The sequence below is a fragment of the Ovis canadensis genome, chromosome 1 (assembly GCF_042477335.2).
Source record: "Ovis canadensis isolate MfBH-ARS-UI-01 breed Bighorn chromosome 1, ARS-UI_OviCan_v2, whole genome shotgun sequence".
In the NCBI taxonomy this organism is placed as follows: domain Eukaryota; kingdom Metazoa; phylum Chordata; class Mammalia; order Artiodactyla; family Bovidae; genus Ovis; species Ovis canadensis.
This window is the reverse complement of record NC_091245.1, coordinates 216,752,467-216,774,313: the sequence shown is the minus strand read 5'-3', so window position 1 is coordinate 216,774,313 and position 21,847 is coordinate 216,752,467. Positions and strand designations below refer to the sequence as shown.

The following is a 21,847-nucleotide window of genomic DNA, read 5'->3' as shown; positions in this document are numbered from 1 at the left end:
AGTACTTTGAAATAAAGATTATTTCTTTAGTAGATTTATAAATATGAAAGCAAAGGAATAGAGCTACTTAGTATGTTTAATGGCACATATGTGTTTGCACTGATTTTATATACATATATGATCGTTTTACCTTCTATCTATTTAAATATTCCCACAAAATACAACTTTATTTGGAGTGGGCAACTTTGTTTCTTCTGGACATTGTCTTCTCAAAGAGAAGGCATCGTTAGCCTTGAGCTTGCAGTCACACAGACGTTTACAGCTGATATGTGTCATAGCCAAGCACGTACGCAATGTGGTCAATTTTAATATATTTATGGACAACTTTCCATTTACTCTAGTTGAGAGTCAAAACGGAAAAAAAGAGTCAAGATTCCCCAAATAGGAAAAGAATCTAGAACACAAGTTTTCCTCAAATTTTAGCCAACGGACCTCAGTCATCATTAAATTGTTGGATTCTTGGCTGAACCGTGACCAGTCTCAGGAGAAAGGGGAGGTAAGAATTGTCATTTTTAATAAGTTCCTTAGGTGTTTTATGCACATATGTTGGAGAAGCACCATCTGAAGAACTAAACTGTTCTGATTTTTTATAGGCATTAATTCTGAAAGATAAGTTCAAATGCAGAAAAAGGGCAGTGTGGGAAAGCTTTCTAAGTGTGAATTTTGTACATTGAAATTGTCCTGAATCTATCTATTCAGTGTTCTTTCTTCCTTTTTTAAGATGATGAACCATTTTAGTCTTTTTATGTTCTTGTTCTCTTGTGAGGCTTTTCATTGTCCATCTGCTTAATCGGAAACGTCCAGAACAATTTAGTTGCCTACAGATTTCTACTCCATTTCAAAAAAATCATGTTGAAATTAATTTGCTCTCAGTGAAAAGTAATCTTCAGATGAATCACAAAGGATAAATGAACTCTAATTCTGTGCAGTTTAAACATTAGTGTTTTTTAACATGGCCAAGCAAAGCTGGGTTTTAATACTAAATAAATACCATGTGTGTGCTCAGTCACTTCAGTCATGTCTAACTCTGAAACCTCATGGACTGTAGCCCTCTAGGCTCCCCAGTCCATGGGATTCTCCATGCAAGAATACTGAAGTGGGTAGCCATGCCCTCCTCCAGGGGATGAACGAGGGAGCAAACCTGCATCTCCTGTGTCTCCTACACTGCAGGCGAATTCTTTACCCACTGGGCCACCTGGGAGCCCAAATACAGATGTAATCCTAGTCGGAGAGGAAATACATAGGGATGGTAACTCAGAAAACACACATTGGAGTGATTATTCTCTGGTAAACGGGATTTATTTATCCAAATAATTCACTACAGGGTTTCAACACTGAATCCTCTCTTAGTGTATCTAAAACTTACAAACATTGATTCATGTGCAAATTTTCGAAACACATCTCTTGCCTGAAGTCAAGTGCATATTTTTTATTGCTTTAAATTTTAGTACAATTGTATCCAGTTTTCTATATTAAAAAAAATTCTGTGATATTCATGACGTGGCTGTTTATCTAAATATGAAATATTTCACAAAATCAAATGTGACTTCCATATTTGAAAAAAATGTGCTTTCTGTTTTCATTATAAAAATACTGGAGATTAAATATAAAAGCATTTATATTTATATGGGTACTTTTTTTTTCTTCAAAGGCATTCTTGATTGCCAATAGCAAAATATAAGTATTAAATATGTCATCTTTGATAAGTATTATTATTTTGGACTATCTTGCAAAAAGTAGCTTGATTCGTGGCATTTTAATAGCTTAAAGGGTAGAATGAAAATATGTGGAAGGAGAAATCAATAAAGCATGGGGCCTCTTATCCCACATTGATTCTTGTAATCCAGTAACTATTAAATACTTGAGAGATAAGCCTGTTTTAAGATGGCATGTTTGTATTTTGAAGATCAAATGCCTTAATTTTGCTCATGGGTTTCCCCAAAACACAGTTCATGCACAAAATAGAATGCAAGCTTTCACTGGTCATGCTTCCTATTATAGATATTCTTAAACTGAGCATCTTAAAGGCTCACTGTGAGTGGGGTTACCCTCAAGCAACTGCTTATTATAGTGTGATTTCACCTTTTTAAAAATGTTACACATATGAAATAAAGCTAGAATGTCTGAGATGATAATAGAATGAACAAGAATATTTTAATGTTCAAATAATTTAAAAACATAATCTCATCCTGAATATCATTCTTAACCTTTCGGCAAATTTTTTTTTGGCATCTTAACTGGGTAAAGTATGAGAATGCTAGCTTCTCTCAAACCTGTCAACTCTCTTCTTGATGATTATTATTACAATGGAAATAAAGAATTGTTATGACATTTTGCTTTTAAATTTTCTGTATTTTTTTATAATGCTACAAATTCAGACCTGACATTTTGCCAAAAATGATAAAAAAAGAAAGTTGTTTTGAAAAAAATTTTCATTTTCAAGTCTATAATGGCTAGATATCAAAAGGGTAATGGTTTTATTAAATACATTTGGAATGTTTACTTTCCATTATTTTATTGTGCAGTTGCCCTAGTATCAATTAATCTAGTTTTTTAATGTTTCAATTACTATTTTAATAATAATTCTTAATATTTAGTGTGTCCTTAAAAATGTACCAGAGACTGGCTTAGAAGTACCAGATATATTACCAGTTTTTTTTTTTAATTAATTTATTTATTTTTGGCCAAGCTGGGTCTTTGTTGCTGTGCACAGGCTTTCTCTAGTTGCAGTGAGCGGGGGCCATTCTCCAGCTGTGCACAGGTTTCTCACTGTGGCGGCTTCTCTTATTGCAGAACATGGGCTCTAGGGCATATTGCACAGCCCTCAGTAGTTGTGGCCCGCTGGGCTCAGTAGTTGCAGCCTGCGGTCTCTAGAGTGCAGGCTCATTACTTGTGGTACATGGGCTCAGTTGCCCTGCAGCATGTGGGATCTTCCTGAACCAGGGATTGAACTGATGTCCCTTGCATTGCAAGGCAGATTTTGACCAGTGGACCACCAGAGAAGCCCTATTACCACGTTTAATATATGAGCTTTATAATATTTCTATTCTCAATTAACAGATGGATAAATCAAGGGCCAGGGTTTTCAAGTAACTTGCTTAAAGTCTGACAATAGGGAGGACAGTGGAGCCAGAATGCAGCAACAGGAAATCTGATTCCAAAACTTGTTCTTTATAGACATGTAAGGATGCAAGTAGATTTTTATTTTAATAATTGTCTTAAGTATATGTGGATTTTTTAAAGATAATACAGATACTTTTGAATATGTGATGCAGCCAGTTCTTTGTGTCATAACTGTGACCTTTGTAATTGGTAGTCCCCATGATTTATGCTTCACTTACTAATAATTAGGTAATACAAGGTTCCTATGGAAAAGCCTTTTGCAATATGTTCATAGACATCATCTTATTTGATTCTACAATAATCTCCTGAGATGGATAGAAGGCATTGTCTTTTCCTTTCTACAGCTAAAGCAAGGGAGGTTTAGAGATATGAAGTAACTTGAACAATGTCACACAGATTAAATCGTGGAGTTCAACCTAGAACCTAGTTCTTTCGTTAGTAATTTGGGCTCACAGATCCTGGCAGATGTCATTTTGCGGTGAACCATCTCATGCCTGTAAGGCCTTTGGGTACTGTGAGAGCAATTGCTCATAGCTTCATCTAGGCTCTAATGTGCCTGTGGGGTCCTTAGCCTAGGGACAAAGTAACAGATTTGGTTCAAATGTGATGTTCTCCATCTAAATAGCTCATGCTTCCTGACTTCTTCCAGGCTGCTTTGCTTGTATAAAGCTGGTTTCCTGTGTACTCAATGTCTCTGTTAGGGACAGGACATCTATGAGACTCCTTCCTTCTGCAGAGCACAGTACTCACACATGTCTTTATTTTTTAATCCTGTGTATACAGTCTTGTTTCTCTTTCCTCATACCGTAGAAGAGTTACTCAGCACATCTTATGCTCTACTTTCCCGCATTTGTAATTGTTTCATTTATGTTTTCTTCATCATTTCACTGCATCTATGCCATGTAACAGATTAGAAGCAGCGTGAGTAAGGAGTCTCAGATTTCAGATATATATATATATATCCATCTCATTGAGATTCTCTTGGATTTTAACTGCTATTCTTTTGATCTCCCTGAACGCAATTTTTAAAACATTTTTGTGATATTCTGTGAGGGCATGGAATAGTCCTGATAGTATGAATTTCAGAATAATACATATCTGGGTCCACATCCTGGCTCCTTGTTTACAGAAAAAGGTACTGGATTAATTTTTTTTTCCTATTAGACTCCCTCTCCAATTCACCTGTTAACAGAATAATAATAATCCTGGGATTTGAAATAGTTGTGAGGAGTCAGTGTGATCAACCATGTGGAGTAGTTAATATAGTATCAGTTTTCTTGAACAAGTTCATTAATTTCTATTTCCTAAACTATTAACTAAAGATAATACTACCTACTTTACTACAATAGCTAGTATTTTGGTTGCCTATTTACATTGTATCAAGTAAGCAGTTTGATATTTTTGTCTAGTTCTTATAACAACCTCATAGGTAGCTGTCATTATTAATGTCCTTATTTTACAAACCAATAAATGAAGAAATAGAGAAATTAAGATCAAAGAACTTGTAATTAGCCAAGGCAGGATTTGAACTAGGTAGCAGAGTTCTAGAACCTCTGCTTTAATCAGTATGCTGAACTGCTTGGCTTAGCCTAACTGTTAAAAATATATGAAAATCCATTATTTGTTAGACATAAGATCATCCAGAAAGCTCTTTCTGGCGTATTGTCATTGTCAAAATATGGAGCTATGTATAGATAACAGGGAAATTGTTCTTGAGTGAAGAAGTACTTTAACATAATCTTACTGGATTCTATTCTGTTCTGTTGGCATTTTCCAACTTTATATTTAAAGATGCTTGAGTAATACAGAGCATAAGAACATTGCAAAAGTCATATAGCTGGTAGATGACTGAGTGGGAATGACCTAATTCTAAGTCCTTTCTCTTTAGAACATGTTATGAAAGGAAGTATATGTGTCAGTGTGTGTGTATGTGTGTGCATATTAAGAAGTTGTTTTGAGTCAATGGATAGGAGAGAGGTGAAAGACAAGCAAAAATTTAACCAAACTTCTCTATGTTAAGCCCTTTCCTAGGTACCTTAATGATTACAACAACGTTTAAGGGGCATTGGCATTGGGCTGGTAAGAATCTATGAAGTTAAAAAATATGTTCTGCTGCTGCTGCTGCTAAGTCGCTTCAGTTGTGTTTGACTCTGTGCAAACCCATAGACTCCAGGCTCCCCCGGCCCTGGGATTCTCCAGGCAAGAACGCTGGAGTGGGTTGCAAATTACACAATCAGCACATGAAAGAGTCACTATTTGAAACTATGTGTGTGTGTGTGTGTGTGTGTGTGTGTGTGTATCTGTCTCTAAACCTATATATACAGGCTTCTTGGTGGCTTATGGTAAAGAATCCACCTGCCAATGTAGGAGATGCTAGTTCAGTCTCTGGTCCCGGAAGATCCCCTGGTGAAGGAAATGGCAACCCACTACACTATTCTTGTCTGGAGAACCCCATGGATAGAGGAGCCTGGTGGACTACAGGCCATTGGATTGCAGAGTTGGACATGACTTAGCAACTGAACAACAGCAAACAACAGATAATGAAACACATACACACACACACGGACACACACACACACACATATCTGTCTCTAAACACATTCACAATACCAAAAAGTATTACTATGTATTTTAGGAAATACATTTAGAGTCATAGGATTCTGGGTTTAGAAATGTCTTTCAGATTAGTCCAGAGGTAATATTTAAAATATAAATTGTCTAGTCAGAAAGACTATCAGCCTATATAGTGATGTCTCTTGGTGCTGGGAGCCCCCTTCTGTGCCAGGCATCAATCCTTTAGTTTCTTAAATCTGCTACACTGAGGACATCTGGGGAAGGGGCTAGAGCTAAAGCATCTGAGGTGCTAGAGTAGAGGTTTCTGGACAATCAGTAATTTGCTGACCTGTACAGAGCATTTTCTGGATAGCAAAAAAGGCAGAACACCCAAGAATTAATGTCTTCCAACTGTGGTACTGGAGAACACTCCTGAAAGTTCCTTGGTCAAAGATAAGGTGTCCATATGTGTGTGCATTTATCTCTGGGCTTTCTATTTTGTTCCATTGATCTATATGTCTGTCTTTGTGCCAGTACCATACTGTCTTGATGACTGTGGCTTTGTAGTAGAGCCTGAAGTCACCTTATCTTTGACAAAGGAGGCAAGAATATACAATGGAGTAAAGACAATCTCTTTAACAAGTGGTGCTGGGAAAACTGGTCAACCACTTGTAAAAGAATGAAACTAGATCACTTTCTAACACCGCACACAAAAATAAACTCAAAATGGATTAAAGATCTAAATGTAAGATCAGAAACTATAAAACTCCTAGAGGAGAACATAGGCAAAACACTCTCAGACATAAATCACAGCAGGATCCTCTATGATCCACCTCCCAGAATTCTGGAAATAAAAGCAAAAATAAACAAATGGGATCTAATTAAAATTAAAAGCTTCTGCACAACAAAGGAAAATATAAGCAAGGTGAAAAGACAGCCTTCGGAATGGGAGAAAATAATAGCAAATGAAGCAACTGACAAACAACTAATCTCAAAAATATACAAGCAACTTCTGCAGCTCAACTCCAGAAAAATAAACGACCCAATCAAAAAATGGGCCAAAGAACTAAATAGACATTTCTCCAAAGAAGACATACAGATGGCTAACAAACACATGAAAAGATGCTCAACATCACTCATTATTAGAGAAATGCAAATCAAAACCACAATGAGGTACCACTTCACACCAGTCAGAATGGCTGCGATCCAAAAATCTGCAAGCAATAAATGCTGGAGAGGGTGTGGAGAAAAGGGAACCCTCCTACACTGTTGGTGGGAATGCAAACTAGTACAGCCACTATGGAGAACAGTGTGGAGATTCCTTTAAAAATTGCAAATAGAACTACCTTATGACCCAGCAATCCCACTTCTGGGCATACACACCGAGGAAACCAGAATTGAAAGAGACACATGTACCCCAATGTTCATCGCAGCACTGTTTATAATAGCCAGGACATGGAAACAACCTAGATGTCCATCAGCAGATGAATGGATAAGAAAGCTGTGGTACATATACACAATGGAGTATTACTCAGCTGTAAAAAAGAATTCATTTGAATCAGTTCTGATGAGATGGATGAAACTGGAGCCGATTATACAGAGTGAAGTAAGCCAGAAAGAAAAACACCAATACAGTATACTAACACATATATATGGAATTTAGGAAGATGGCAATGACGACCCTGTATGCAAGACAGGGAAAGAGACACAGATGTGTATAACGGACTTTTGGACTCAGAGGGAGAGGGAGAGGGTGGGATGATTTGGGAGAATGACATTCTAACATGTATACTATCATGTGAATTGAATCGCCAGTCTATGTCTGACGCAGGATGCAGCATGCTTGGGGCTGGTGCATGGGGATGACCCAGAAAGATGTTCTGGGGAGGGAGGTGGGAGGGGGGTTCATGTTTGGGAATGCATGTAAGAATTAAAGATTTTAAAATTTAAAAAATAAAAAACTAAAAATAAAAAAAAATAAAAAAAAACTTGATTATTAAAAAAAAAAATATATACAAGCAACTTATGCAGCTCAACTCCAGAAAAATAAACGACCCAATCAAAAAATGGGCCAAAGAACTAAATAGACATTTCTCCAAAGAAGACATACGGATGGCTAACAAACACATGAAAAGATGCTCAACATCACTCATTATTAGAGAAATGCAAATCAAAACCACAATGAGGTACCACTTCGCACCAGTCAGAATGGCTGCGATCCAAAAATCTGCAAGCAATAAATGCTGGAGAGGGTGTGGAGAAAAGGGAACCCTCCTACACTGTTGGTGGGAATGCAAACTAGTACAGCCACTATGGAGAACAGTGTGGAGATTCCTTAAAAAATTGCAAATAGAACTACCTTATGACCCAGCAATCCCACTTCTGGGCATACACACCGAGGAAACCAGAATTGAAAGAGACACATGTACCCCAATGTTCATCGCAGCACTGTTTATAATAGCCAGGACATGGAAGCAACCTAGATGTCCATCAGCAGATGAATGGATAAGAAAGCTGTGGTACATATATACAATGGAGTATTACTCAGCCGTTAAAAAGAATACATTTGAATCAGTTCTGATGAGATGGATGAAACTGGAGCCGATTATACAGAGTGAAGTAAGCCAGAAAGAAAAACACCAATACAGTATACTAACACATATATAGGAAATTTAGGAAGATGGCAATGACAACCCTGTATGCAAGACAGGGAAAGAGACACAGATGTGTATAACGGACTTTTGGACTCAGAGGGAGAGGGAGAGGGTGGGATGATTTGGGAGAATGACATTCTAACATGTATACTATCATGTGAATTGAATCGCCAGTCTATGTCTGACGCAGGATGCAGCATGCTTGGGGCTGGTGCATGGGGATGACCCAGAAAGATGTTATGGGGAGGGAGGTGGGAGGGGGGTTCATGTTTGGGAATGCATGTAAGAATTAAAGATTTTAAAATTTAAAAAATAAAAAAACTAAAAAAAAAAAAAAAGTTCCTTGGACAGCAAAGAGATCAAACCAGTCGATCTTAGGGGAGATCAACCCTGAATATTCACTGGAAGGACTGAGGCTAAAAGTGAAGCACCAGTATTTTGGTCATCCAATCTGCATGACAAATCACTGGAAAAGTCCCTGATCCTGGGAAAGATCAATGGCAGAAGGAGAAGAGGGCTTCAGAAGATGAGATGGCTGGATGGCATCACCTATGCAATGAACATGAACTTGGGTAAACTCTGGGAGATGGTGAGGGACAGGAAGGCCTGGCTTGCTGCAGTCCATGGGGCCGCAAAGAGTCAGACACGACTAGGTGACTGAACAACAGAACATTTCACTATTTCATTGGCTTATATGGCTGTGCATTAGCCCTAGCTGCTCTTGCTCTTTTTATTTTTTTAATTGTTTAGTTTTTATTTCGTAATCATAAATATAACTTTGCAATCCATCTAAACTTGGAGGGGGGTAAGGAAAATATGGAACCCAAAGAACTGTAGCAAGAGCACAAAGATTATAGGATATTTCAAGCAGATGTGGGTGAAGGGATGCTCTCCTGGGCTACAGAAGGAATGGTCTGGTGGTTAAGTAAAACACATTTCAAATTTATTAGATTTGTCCACAGTCAGCAATGGTGATCTTCTTGCTGGTCTTGCGATTCCTGGACCCAAAGCGCTCCATGCCTTCCACAATATTCATGCCCTCTTTCACCTTGCCAAAGACCATGTGCTTGCCATCCAACCACTCAGTCTTGGCAGTGCAGATGAAAAACTGGGAACCATTTGTGTTGGGGCCAGCATTTGCCATGGACAATTCCAAGACCTGTATGCTTTAGGATGAAATTTGCATTATCAAATTTCTCACCATAGATGGACTTGCCACCAGTACCATTATGGCGTGTGAAGTCACCACCGTGCTGTCTTTGGAACTTTGTCTGCAAATATCTTGAAAGAGATGTGGCCCGAGGGCTCTCTGTTGACAGTGATGTTGAAGAACATGGTGGGGTTGATCATGGCTAGACAGCACGGGAGGCTATGGAGTGGCGGCGTCTGCAAGGCCTCTTGCTCTTCTTTTAAGTCAGGTTGACTACTTCATTTATCTGCACTTAAATTATTCCATAACAATTTAGTTTACTAATAATATTCACTGTGAGGAAGTTGTTACTCTTAACTTACATTACTTATTTTGTTTAAATTCTGTGATCTTTGTCCTTCCTAGTCTATTGGCTTGTTTTTAATATTTTTTCTAGTTTTTCCATTTAAAGGTGTTTCTATAAATATTCATTTTTATTTAAAGTTTGATTTTGATTACTTCTAAATGAAATACTGGTTAGGGAAGTCCTAAAGGCTTTTAGTTGTAATATAATTATGGCAAGTCTATCAGTTTGTGGTTCATTTTAAAAAGATCTACATTATATCTGATACTTCCACACTCAGTTTTTCCATTTTCCTGCTTGTCCTTTATTGCCATGTGACTTATTTTAAAGGAGCTAACTAGGTAAGAAACCTGAAATCTTGACCTAGCTCTGCTTTTGACCAGCTCTGGGGCCAGGTAAAGTCATTTCATGCTCTACTTTTGTCTTGTTGAGGACCTGTGAAGCAAGAGGATTTGATAGTCATTCACTAGGGTCCCTTTCCAGCTCTAGTGTCTGCCCCATGAATCTGGCCATTTGATCACTGGATTCAAAAGTGTTTCTACAGTATCCAGTGTAAATTTGACATTTATTGCATCAGGTGAGAAAGAGCACAGAACTGTGTCCCCAACAGATTCAAGCTCACATGGTAAGAGAGAGTCAACCCACTTGGGCTTGAGTATGTGGAGTAGAAAGAGTAAAACTGTTTCATTGGGGATCACAGATGATTAACAAGGACAGGCATGCAGGAGACTGGAAACTCACATAGTCATCTCAGGAACACACATTCAGCCACTAGGCTTACCTAGGACTTCAGCATTAGAGAACTTGTCTTCACAGGTTTATTTCCCTGTGAGACCCACTTGGATAATAGGATCTTAATAATTACTGGCTCAATTTATTTATCTAACTTATGGACCTAAAATAGAGTGATGTCCAAGAATCAAGGTATTTTCACAATCAGGTCTTGCTGAGGCGTATAGAACTGCATCTTCTTCATATCCTGAATATAGCAGTTGAGGCAGAAACACACAGTAGTACTCCTTTTTTCAGGGTAAAAAATTTTTACATATTATTGTTGAGGAGATGCCCTATGATTATCCGTCTTATTTTCTCCTCTCTGAGTTTGTTATAAATAGAACTTTAAGGAATTAATGCTATAGGATACAACACACAAGGTGTGAGTGCAAGGGTATGCTTCTATGAAATAGTGACAAGACTTACAATGGGAAGAAAAGCATTCTATTTTTATTATTTGGTTTTTCCTCACATATGTTTGGTAAGAATATTTAACTTATGCTCTCTTAGAAATTTCAATTATACAGTAGAGTGTTATCACCTATAGCTGTAGTTATCATGTTGTGCATTAGATCCTCAGACTGTCTTCATCTTATGAAGTTTTTACCCTTCTCTATTTCTCCCACTCCCAGACCTTACAAACCCTACCACTTATTTTTATATTTTTTCTATACGTTTGACTTTTAACCATTCCATGTGTTAATTGACACCATGTAATATTTGTCTGTCTGTCTTTCTGGTTTGTTAGCTTACCATAATGCCCCCCAGGTTCATCCATTTTACTACAAAGCAGACTCTTTTCTGAAGCTGAGTAATATTCTATTGTGTGTATATACGGGCTTCCCTGGTGACTCAGATGGTAAAGAATCCGCCTGCAGTGCAGGAGATCCAGGTTCAATCCCTGGGTTGAGAAGATCCCTTGGAAAAGGAAATGGCAACTCACTCCAGTATTTTTGCCTGGATAATTCCATGGATGGAGGAGCCTGTCAAGCTACAGTCCATAGGACTGCAAAGAGTCAGGCATGACTGAATGACTAACACACTAACTAAAGGGTGGGGTGGTAAATATATTCACTACATTTTCTTTATCCATTCATCTGCCGATGGGCACTTAGGTTGTTTCCATACCTTGTTATTTGTGGATAATGCTGCTATGAACATGGAAGTACAGATATCTCTTTGAGTTAATGATTTCATTTCCTTTGGATGTATACTTAGAGGAGGGATTTCTAAATCGTATGGTACTTTAACTTTTAACTTCTTCAGAAACCTCCATACTCTTTGCATAATGGCTGTCCCCATTTACATCCCTGCTGACAGTGTACAGGTGTTCACTGTTCTCCACATCCTCTCCAGCATTTGTTCTCTTGTCTTTTTGATAACAGACATCCTAAGAGATGTGAGGTGATATCTAATTGTGGTTTTGATTTACATTAACCTGATGATTATTGATGCTGAGAACCTTCTCATGTACCTGTTTATCATTTGTAGGTCTTCTTTGGAAAAATGTCTATTCATGTTCTGAATATTTTTATTGTTGCATGCTACAGAGTTGAATGAGTTTCTTGTACATTTTAAGACATTAACCTCTTATTGGATATGGGGTTTACAATTGTTTTTTCCCATTCCATAGGTTGCCTTTAGTTTTATTGATGGTTTCCTTTTCTGTGCAGTTTTTTAGTTTAATGTAGTTCCACTTGTTTATTTTTGCTTTTGTTGTTTTACTTTTGGTACCAGATTTTTTAAAAAATCATGGCTAAGAACAATGACAAAGATGTTTTCTTCTAGGAGTTTAATATCTCATGTTTTGTTCTCAAGTCACAATGCATTTTGAGTTTTAATTAATGAATTATTAATTTTTTATTAAAAAATGTATGTATGTTTTTGTGTATGATGTAAGATGGGGGTTTATTTCATTCTTTTGCATGTAGCTGTCCAGTTTTCCCAACATTGTTTATTGAAGAAACTATCCTTTCTCTATAGTATATTCTAGGTTCCACCATTGAAAATTAATAGGCCATTTATGCATGTTTTTATTTCTGGAGTCTTTATTCTGTTCTACTGATCTGTATATCTATTTTTTATATGAGTGCATACTGTTTTGATTATAGCTCTGTAATACAGTTTGAAGTCAGTAAGTGTGACACCTCCAGCTTTGTTATTCTTTCTTAAAATTGTTTGGGTTATTGGAGTATTGGAGGTTTCATACAAAATTTAGAATTTTTTTGTTCTATTTCTGTAAAAAATGACACTAGAATTTTGATAGGTATTGCACTGAATCTGTAGATCCCTTCAAGTAGTATGGGCTTTTAAAAAATATTCTTTCAGCTTTTGAACATGGGATATCTTTCCATTTATTTGGGTCCTCTTCAATTTCTTCCATCAATGTTTTATAATTTTTACTGTATAAATATTTTGCCTTGGTTAAATATATTACTAAGAATTTTAATTTTTTGATGGTGTTATATATCAGATTGTTTTCATAAATTCTCTTTCTCATATTTCATTGCTATAGAAGCACAACTGATTTTTATATATTGATTTTGTATTCTGAAACTTAACTGAAACAGTGTATTAATAACTTTAACAGTTTCTATATGTGATATCAGGTCATTTGCAAATACATAGTTTTTGCTTATTCTTATCTGATGGATATATTTTATTTCTTTTTCTTCACTAATTATTTTGGATAGAACTTCAAGTACTATGTTGGAAAAAGTGGTGAAAGTAAGCATCCTTTTCTGGTTTCTAATCTTAGAGGAAAAGCTTTCAGTAATTCACTACTGAATATGATTTTAGCTATACACTTGTCTGTTATACAGAACTCTTGTTAGCTGAGATACCTTCCCACTTACAATTTGATAAAAGTTTTTTGGTTTCTTTTTTTCTTTAATCATGAAAAGATACTTAATTTTTCCAAGTACTTTTTCTATATCTATTTAGATGATCTTTGACTTATATCTTTTACTTTAATAATGTGGTGTCATCACATTAATTTGTGAGTATTGAACCATCCTTGAATGGTTCAATAAATCCTTGAATAAATCCCATTCAATCATGGTACGTGATTCCTTTAATATATTGTTGAATTTGGTTTGCTAAAATTTTGTTGAGGAATTTTGCATCTACATTTATCAGGGATATCCCTATAATTTTCTTCTTTTGTAGTCTGTTTGATCTTGATATCAGAGTAATGCTGGCTTCGCATAATGAATCTTGAAGCATTCTCTTGTCTTTTTTGAGAGAGTTTATAAAGAATTGGTGTTAGCTCCTCTTTAAATATTTATTAGAATTCAGATGTGATTTATTTTGGAAAGCAGTAGAATGAAAAGATGAAATCTAGAAAGAATAGGAGTATCTTATGGTTCAGTCTTGGGCATTTAGTCTAAGATAATACAGAATAATGAGATAGTAAACATTTTTAAACAGAGTAATGAAACAACAAAAGTAGTGTTTAATAAACACTAATCTGAACTGTATTTAAAAAAACATATTTTACATGATTTGTTTCCATTTTGAATTTTAAAAAATCTTATTTTTGCTCACGAATTTCTAAAACATCAAAATGAGTGTTAAACTATATTTAGTTTTCATCTGTCTTTATAACTATTTTAAAACTCACAGTACAAAATTGTTATACATGCTTTTACATTCCCATTCCCTTGGAGCGCTTGCAATTTTAGCCTTAGAAAGAGTTGAATGTGTGTATATTTTAGTTGACGATGATTATTAAATCTTTTTCTTTTTTGGTTCACAACTATTGTAATCTACTACTTCGAAAATTTATGGACTACAGGATGACTTGGGAGACAGTCTAGAGTCTGGATGACAGTGGGAGCAACTATAAGACTACTATAATAATTCAAGCATATGGTAACGGTGGCCACAGACCAGGCTAATAATAGTTTGGGGAAAAAGTGACAGGAACAAAATTTCTCTTGAAAAAGTAATGAAGTCTGGTTAAGGCAAAAGGGAGGAAGAAGGAATGGTTCAAGATTATTTCTAGATTTATAGTTTAGAAACAAAGAAAAAGCAAAACCTATGATAGGAGTTAAAACAGACTTTGAGGTAGACATGCTGGACATCCCTGATATACTGAAATAGGAATGAAATATCCAAGAAGGAATAGCTTGTGGGCTATATTTTTCTATGAATATAAGAATAATTAGGATATATTAATTTTCAGGCAAAATAAATCCAAGTATAGATTTAAAAGAAAGCTTTAAAATATTTATAAAATCTCAGATATGCTAGTGTCTTAGATTTCATTTTTTGGTGACATATTTGCAAACAGTAATAGAATAAGATACTATAGACTCCTTTTCCTGATCTAATTTCTTCTAATATAGCTATTTTTGTCTAATAAACAATATAATTCAAAACCTATATAAAATTTCCTCTGTCATATTTATTAGAATGACTTTGCCTCTTTCTGATTTTCTGTTTAAGATTCAAATAGAGCAGAGTTTATCAGTTTGTGCTTGAATCTTTTAAATGGCTTCGTGGTGCTTTTAGGATTAAGAAAAAATTCCCCAGACTGAAAGAGCTGCATGCTCAGAATGATGCCTGTCTGTCTCTTCATTGTCATCACCCACTACTCTGTTCTGCACCATAGATGGCAGCCACACTGACCTTCAGGTTCCCTCTCATTTTAAGACTTTGCACGTGCTATATTGACAGCTTCCCACCCTACTTACCTATCTGCAGCCTTTTTTCCTGCTTGAGTGAGTGAGTGAGTGAAGTGAGTGAAGTCACTCAGTCGTATCCGACTCTTTGGTACTCACTTATCCTTCAGTAATTAGGCTATATTGCACTTATTCAGTGAAAACTGCCTGGGCTCAACCAGATCCCCTTGTATAACATCTGGTAACATCAAGACTTAATATCCTTAACACAGTTTTTGAATATGCACTTATGTGTGTGAGTATTTATTCATTGTTTCTTTCTCTACAAAAGAAATTTTCATAAGGGAAAATGTCTTGCTTTTTTGCCCACCGTATATCTAGAGGACAGAACATAGTATATTAAACATTTGTTGAATGACTGAATATTGGCAGCCATGAGAGGGAAGTTGGACTATTGATGCCATCCCAATCATCTAGCCAAGTTGAGATATCTCTGAGCATCTGATGGCACTTGTATCCTCATCATACTCCAAGTACATCTCTGGATAATATGTGGAAAGCTAGGGCAGTACAGAATGTATCCTCAAAGTACTGAAGGGTTTATATAGCAGACAGCCACATTGTCCCAGATGGGAAAGGAACATTATTCTGACATTCTTCAAGCTCTGCAATATTGCATCTGCATTTTTTAAAAAATCAAATAAATATAGTGTTAAAAAATAATGAGCATGTATAAATTTGGTGATGCTCAGATTAGGGGTTAACTTAGTTTACTTTTTATCTAGTTAAAAATTTTCCCCCAGATCTTAGACATTTTTATTTTGACTTTAAGGGTTGTAGTCAAAGTAATTTTATGAAGAAAAAACTCACTTTTCGTATAAATATAAATAAGTACTTCTTCAGTTCAGTGTTATTTAAAACACTAAGAACACTATTTAGAACACTCTGGGACCACCCAAAATTGTTCTTCCTCTCTTTCTGGATTCTAATAACAGTGTCTCTTTTTTTCCCAAATGTCATGTATTTTTCCCAAACATCTGTATTCTTCCCTAAAGAACTGTCTGAGGGAATATGTTTTGTGTTCATATTGGCAATTTCTTCAAACACAAAGATAAATATAGAGAATGCTGCTGCTTTCATAACCTTGGAAATCAATTTCCATAGCATTTGTACATATGAACCGCTAGCGTAAACAGTCAGCTTACCTAAAGGATACTGAAACGTCATGAATGAGATATTAGTGCCATCAAAATTTGCACAATAGATAGATTCTTTGAAAACTATCAGTTGTTCCAAAGTTTGCTTCTAGTATTTTATTACAGCTGTTTGCATTGCATTTTAATTTTATCATAATGTGGATTTATGGCATTATTAAAAAATATTTTTTAATTGAAAAATTTTCAGGAAAAGTATTTTCGGTATAATATTTTGATAAATGTTCATATAATCGTTTAAGAAGTGTGATAACTTTAAGTAGTATAATATTAGTAACTTAATGAGTATTATTCCAAGTCAATTACTTTCATGCATTTCTACATTCTTAAGAGATATATATTACAGTTATATTAAATAGAATAAATTTCAGTGGGTAAAATTTAATACCTTTTCAATGACACCAGTTATTGTGATATTTGATTTCTTAAAGTCATTGTGTTTAAATGTTTATCAATTTGGAAAAAATCAGATATAGTAATATACTTCTATTTTTATTTAAACTGTATTGAAGTCTAGTGTTGTCCTCCATATATTCTTCAGACATAGATTTTTACATCCTTGATCTTAGTGTTGTAAATAAATTTGTCCTAACACCATCCCTGAAAAGATTTAGCCTGCTTCCAGTGGCTCCAAAACAACAATGACAACATTCTTAGATTTTCCCATTGTGTGGAAACTGCCTTAGGAACCTTTTACAGTCAGTTTACCTCAAACGCTGTTGGGTAAAGAGGGCAGGGAAAGAGTGCAGCACTGTCTTTAGCCAGGGTTCTCCATCTCCATGATGGTGGCACTCACTGGAGCCTGGAGCTCTCAATAATTCCAAAAATTCCACATGGATTCTCTTAAGAAGGACACATTTCTCATGGACAGCTTTCTGAATTAGAAGCTAGTGACACCCTCAACCTACTTGCCATTTTTTGTGTGACACAAAGTATGAATAATTTCTGCTGAATTGAACCTGTAATGAAGGAATTTATAATCAGTTCTAATGTATTTGAGACCTAAAGTATATTAGACCTTCATCAAAGGGAATGATAAAAAGCAGCTTTAATGTGGGTGGATAGTAATTATTTCAGTGCTCATAATTATCTACAGTTAACTACAGAGAAATGCTGGTATTTTTATTCCTTTTTCAAAATATAAAAGGCACTGCGGTCAGATTCTGAAATGTAAGAATGCATCATGCATCTTTTGTAAAGGATGATACTTTGAATTACGTTAATGGAAAAGGAACTATTTTGGATTTAAATGAGTTCAAAGTTCATGGTTAGGAGTTTCTGTACCTTTGTTAGTCCTGTTGTTTCACCACTGAATCTATTTATTGGCTGTGGGAGATATAAAATATAGTAATTACTCTCACTTCATTTCAAAAAGACATGCGATCTACCTTCTTATTAACTCTCATAAGAGTTATGAGTGAGTTCCTCAAGGAAGGCAGACCCTATGGAGTTTCAATATAGAATAAATCACTTCCACACTCAGGTTGAGGAGGACTCATTTCCTTTATACTTTGGTGATTTAAGATGCCCATTTAAACTGCTGGTTTTGAAGATGCACTATTTGTAGTTTAAAGGAAGCATAAGCTGTGGTTGGAATGTTGATAATGATTGTTATTTATGATGAACGGTAAATGTTCTGCCCTTTGAGGAAGTCATGGTGATCAACTTGCTGGAATGCACAGTCTCTAAATAGTGGTTGCCTATTTTTGTTAGAAAATTAATGACAATTACCCCTTAAAATATTTCTACTTAAAATTTTTAAGCATCAGTAATTACATCAATAGTAACAGATTGAAATAAAGTGAGACAGAGTTGCTAATATTCTAGAAAGAAGAGAGATCAAGGAAATGGTTTTCTTTCCAGCCTGGGAATGATGAATCTTGAGATCATGTAAAGATATTTCTATAATCCATAATCATATTTACTCTAGTTTCTCAGTTTGCAACCCAAAACCTCTCAGATATTTGTTCTTAGTGCCTTTAGGCACATAAGATAAAGGAAATCTGTTTTCTTTCTTTTTATAATCCTTTTTTTTTCTTGCTAGAAAATTATCAGCCCAAAACCCAACTGTACTTGACTCACTAAAATCTAAAATGCTACTGAAACCCATAATGTGGAAACAATTTAATATCATCCAACAAGATTTTAAACAAAACCTACTAAATAGTATTCACTAGGGTTTCCCTGGTGGCTCTGATGGTAAAGCATCTGCTTGCAGTGCAGGAGACCCAGGTTTGATCCCTGGGTCAGGAAGTTCCCTGGAGAAGGAAATGGCAACCCACTCCAGTACTCTTGCCTGGAAAATTCCATGGACAGAGGAACCTGGTAGGCTACAGTCCATGGGATCGCAAAGAGTCGGACACAACTGAGTTCACGTTCTTTTTTCTCAAATAGTATTCAAAAAATGGAATTATTTAGTTGAGAAAGTGGCTTAACCCTTCCTTTGAATAATGATGCCCTCATCTGTTCATAATGCTAAAGCAGTACCTGTATGTTTCTAACCCTTCAGAATTGCCACAGTAAAAGATGTTCCATGTAGTGTATGTATGTAATCATTATCTCACATCAGTTAAGATCATTGCAACTTTCTGAATATGAAAAGTGATTATAAATAATGTAGCAAAAAGCTGGTTCAGCCATTCTCTGTGTGGAAAAGTTCTCCCACAGACATAGTATTGTTTTCCTGGTTTATCTACTAATATAGACCCAGAGGCAAGATAGCAACTGAGAACTATGTTCGCCATGCAGACAACTGGGAGATATTGTGTTAATAAATTTTATTGTTTTTGCTATCTTATCTCATGTAGACCAGGAGCTAACAATTTTGTATGTGTGTAAAGTATGCAAAGGAGAAGGCAATGGCACCCCACTCCAGTACTCTTGCCTGGAAAATCCCATGGACGGAGGAGCCTGGAAGGCTGCAGTCCATGGGGTCGCTGAGGGTCGGACACGACTGAGCGACTTCACTTTCCCTTTTCACTTTCATACATTGGAGAAGGAAATGGCAACCCTCTCCAGTGTTCTTGCCTGGAGGATCCCAGGGCCGGGGGAGCCTGGTGGGCTGCCGTCTATGGGGTCGCACAGAGTCGGACAAGACTGAAGTGACTTAGCAGCAAAGTATGTAAAACCACTGACTCTTGGCTGTAGAACCTGAATGATTTCCCAAAGGAATCGTGTAAATTGCCTTGGGCACCCTAAGAGGAGAGAGAAAGGTATCTTCCAAGAGAGATATATAGCCACACAGTTAATGTAATTGTGATAGGGTTTACGTTTGTCTCCGAAAATTATTGAAATAACACTGTAGCAAAGAAAAAAATTGAGCTCACATTAAGGGTTTCCTAATATAGCCAAGACTTAAGCAAATTAAGTAATTTAGCTAAAATTGGAAAACAGATGTGTTTTGGCATCAGTAAGAAACTATCCTGTACTTTAATCTGTGTTGTTAACTAGTAAATAAAACCATAATTTTTATATGATGTCCTTGAAAATAGAAATGCAAGAAAATATGTTTGTTGAGGTTTATTGATTTATTCCTTTAGGTAATTACAGAAAAGTAACATTTTTCTAAGTCTAATATTTTACATGATGTAAGATATTCAATATTTCAAATACAGTTCTGATACAGTAATTTTAAAATCGAAATTAATGTTTTTCTATTTTTCAGAAATGCAGCAACATTGTTGCATGAACATCTTATAATACTGAGGACAATTTCTTCATTTAAACAGGGTTATTTCAAGAAATTTTGATTTCTGTGAACTTGCAAAGGAGTGCTACTTATAAACTATTGCTTTCATCTAGTTTTTCTTCTCAATGGAATGATTACTTGCAGGACTACGAAATTTACCATTTAATTTACTGTGTAGAGCTCCTCTGTATTGGGAATGGGCTTGAAACCATCACCTTACAACTGAGTAATCAATGGGTCCCTTCTGTTACATCATCAATTTCTCTATGTCCAGTCTTTGATCTTTGCCAGTTATTACTATTTTTCAAGGCTGTCCCTTTGAGCTGATGATACTCATATATGTCTCATTTTTTCCCTTCTGTTTTCTGGGATGGTATTTTTTATTCTCTGAAGGCTGTGATATTAAATGTAGTTTTGAATTATAAACAATACGTGGTAATTGCTGAAAAGACTTAGAAATTTCAAAATGTTTAACAGTCCCTTCCTATCAAGTGTGCTTAGAATTAATGCCTGCTTCTTTACTATTTATATTATTAAAATCGACATATGGCGTTCAGTCCTCTTTTTTCTTCCTTTTTCTATAACTGTTATTTTATGCATGACAAAATTCTCTTGCTTATGGTTATGTGGTTGGCTGTCTTTTAACTTGAGTGTTATGTGTTTGTAATGATTGCTTCTTGCATGAGGATTATGAAATGTCATACAAATTAAATGTTTGTGGAAACAAAAAGAAATGCAGGGCTTCACATGCATTTTTGTGTGCTGAATATGTCAATTATGTGATGCTTAAAATTACTTTCATATGGCCTTTGACTTCCCCTACTTTATTCTTAGCAAATTGATATTGTTAAGAATAATAAAATATTTATTAAACATTCACAGTATTTTAATACAATTATTATCCTAAAACATGACCCATTATAAATAACTACACTGGGCATGAAATTGCACTAGGGCATAATTTGTTATATTTCTAAATTGATTATGAAATATAAGCCCTGACTCTGTAACTACCTTAATTATCAACACTGACGTCTACAGTGGTACCTTTGCTCTAACAAGTGATGAGATGATTCATTCATACATTTGTGCAAGTTGCAAAGGTTTTAAATCCATGGCTCCTTTTTAATCAAAACACATGGGGAAATATTTGTGTAATGACAAGTAATTTTAAAAAAATCAGTTGTGGAAAATGTGTGACATAAAAATGCGTAAAACCTAAGTGTTAATGCTTTTACAATAAAACAGAAGAAAAAAAAAAAGAAAAGAAAAAACCCTAAAAATTTTTACATCTCTGTTTTCCCTAATGTTATTGTCCCAAATTAATGAATGAGTTTGGCCTACTTTCTTTATTGTTGTCACCAATTCAAATTAGAAAAGACACTGAATAAATTAAGTTCTTTCAGCTAATAAAACTGTTTACTTTTTTTGTATGCAGTTGGTATTAAAAAAATCATTTCCTTTGCTTATGATGTGACTTTCAAACCATATGTATTTTTTATGCTGGATATATTCACAAGCCAAATCTGTGAGATATTTTGGGGAAAGGGAATTTTTTTTTTTTCTCAAACAAAATAGATAACCAACTTTGATGAAATCACTCCCCCACGCTTTTTGGAAATAATCCTTGAGAATTTTAGTATTTGCACTTATTTTTTCCCCTCAGTCTTGTTTATTCTTGAAATGTCTTTTTTTTTTTTCCCTCCATTTCTCCGTTCTCAAT

At 35.5% G+C, this 21,847-nt stretch overlaps 1 protein-coding gene and 1 pseudogene across 3 annotated transcripts in view; one reads left to right on the top strand and one right to left on the bottom strand.

Moving 5' to 3' along the window:
* The window catches only part of NLGN1 (neuroligin 1), a 786,357-nt gene that overhangs the window by 231,686 nt on the left and 532,824 nt on the right, over positions 1-21,847 (top strand). The window lies entirely within an intron of this gene.
* On the bottom strand, positions 9,212-9,680 carry LOC138423643 (peptidyl-prolyl cis-trans isomerase A pseudogene; annotated as a pseudogene).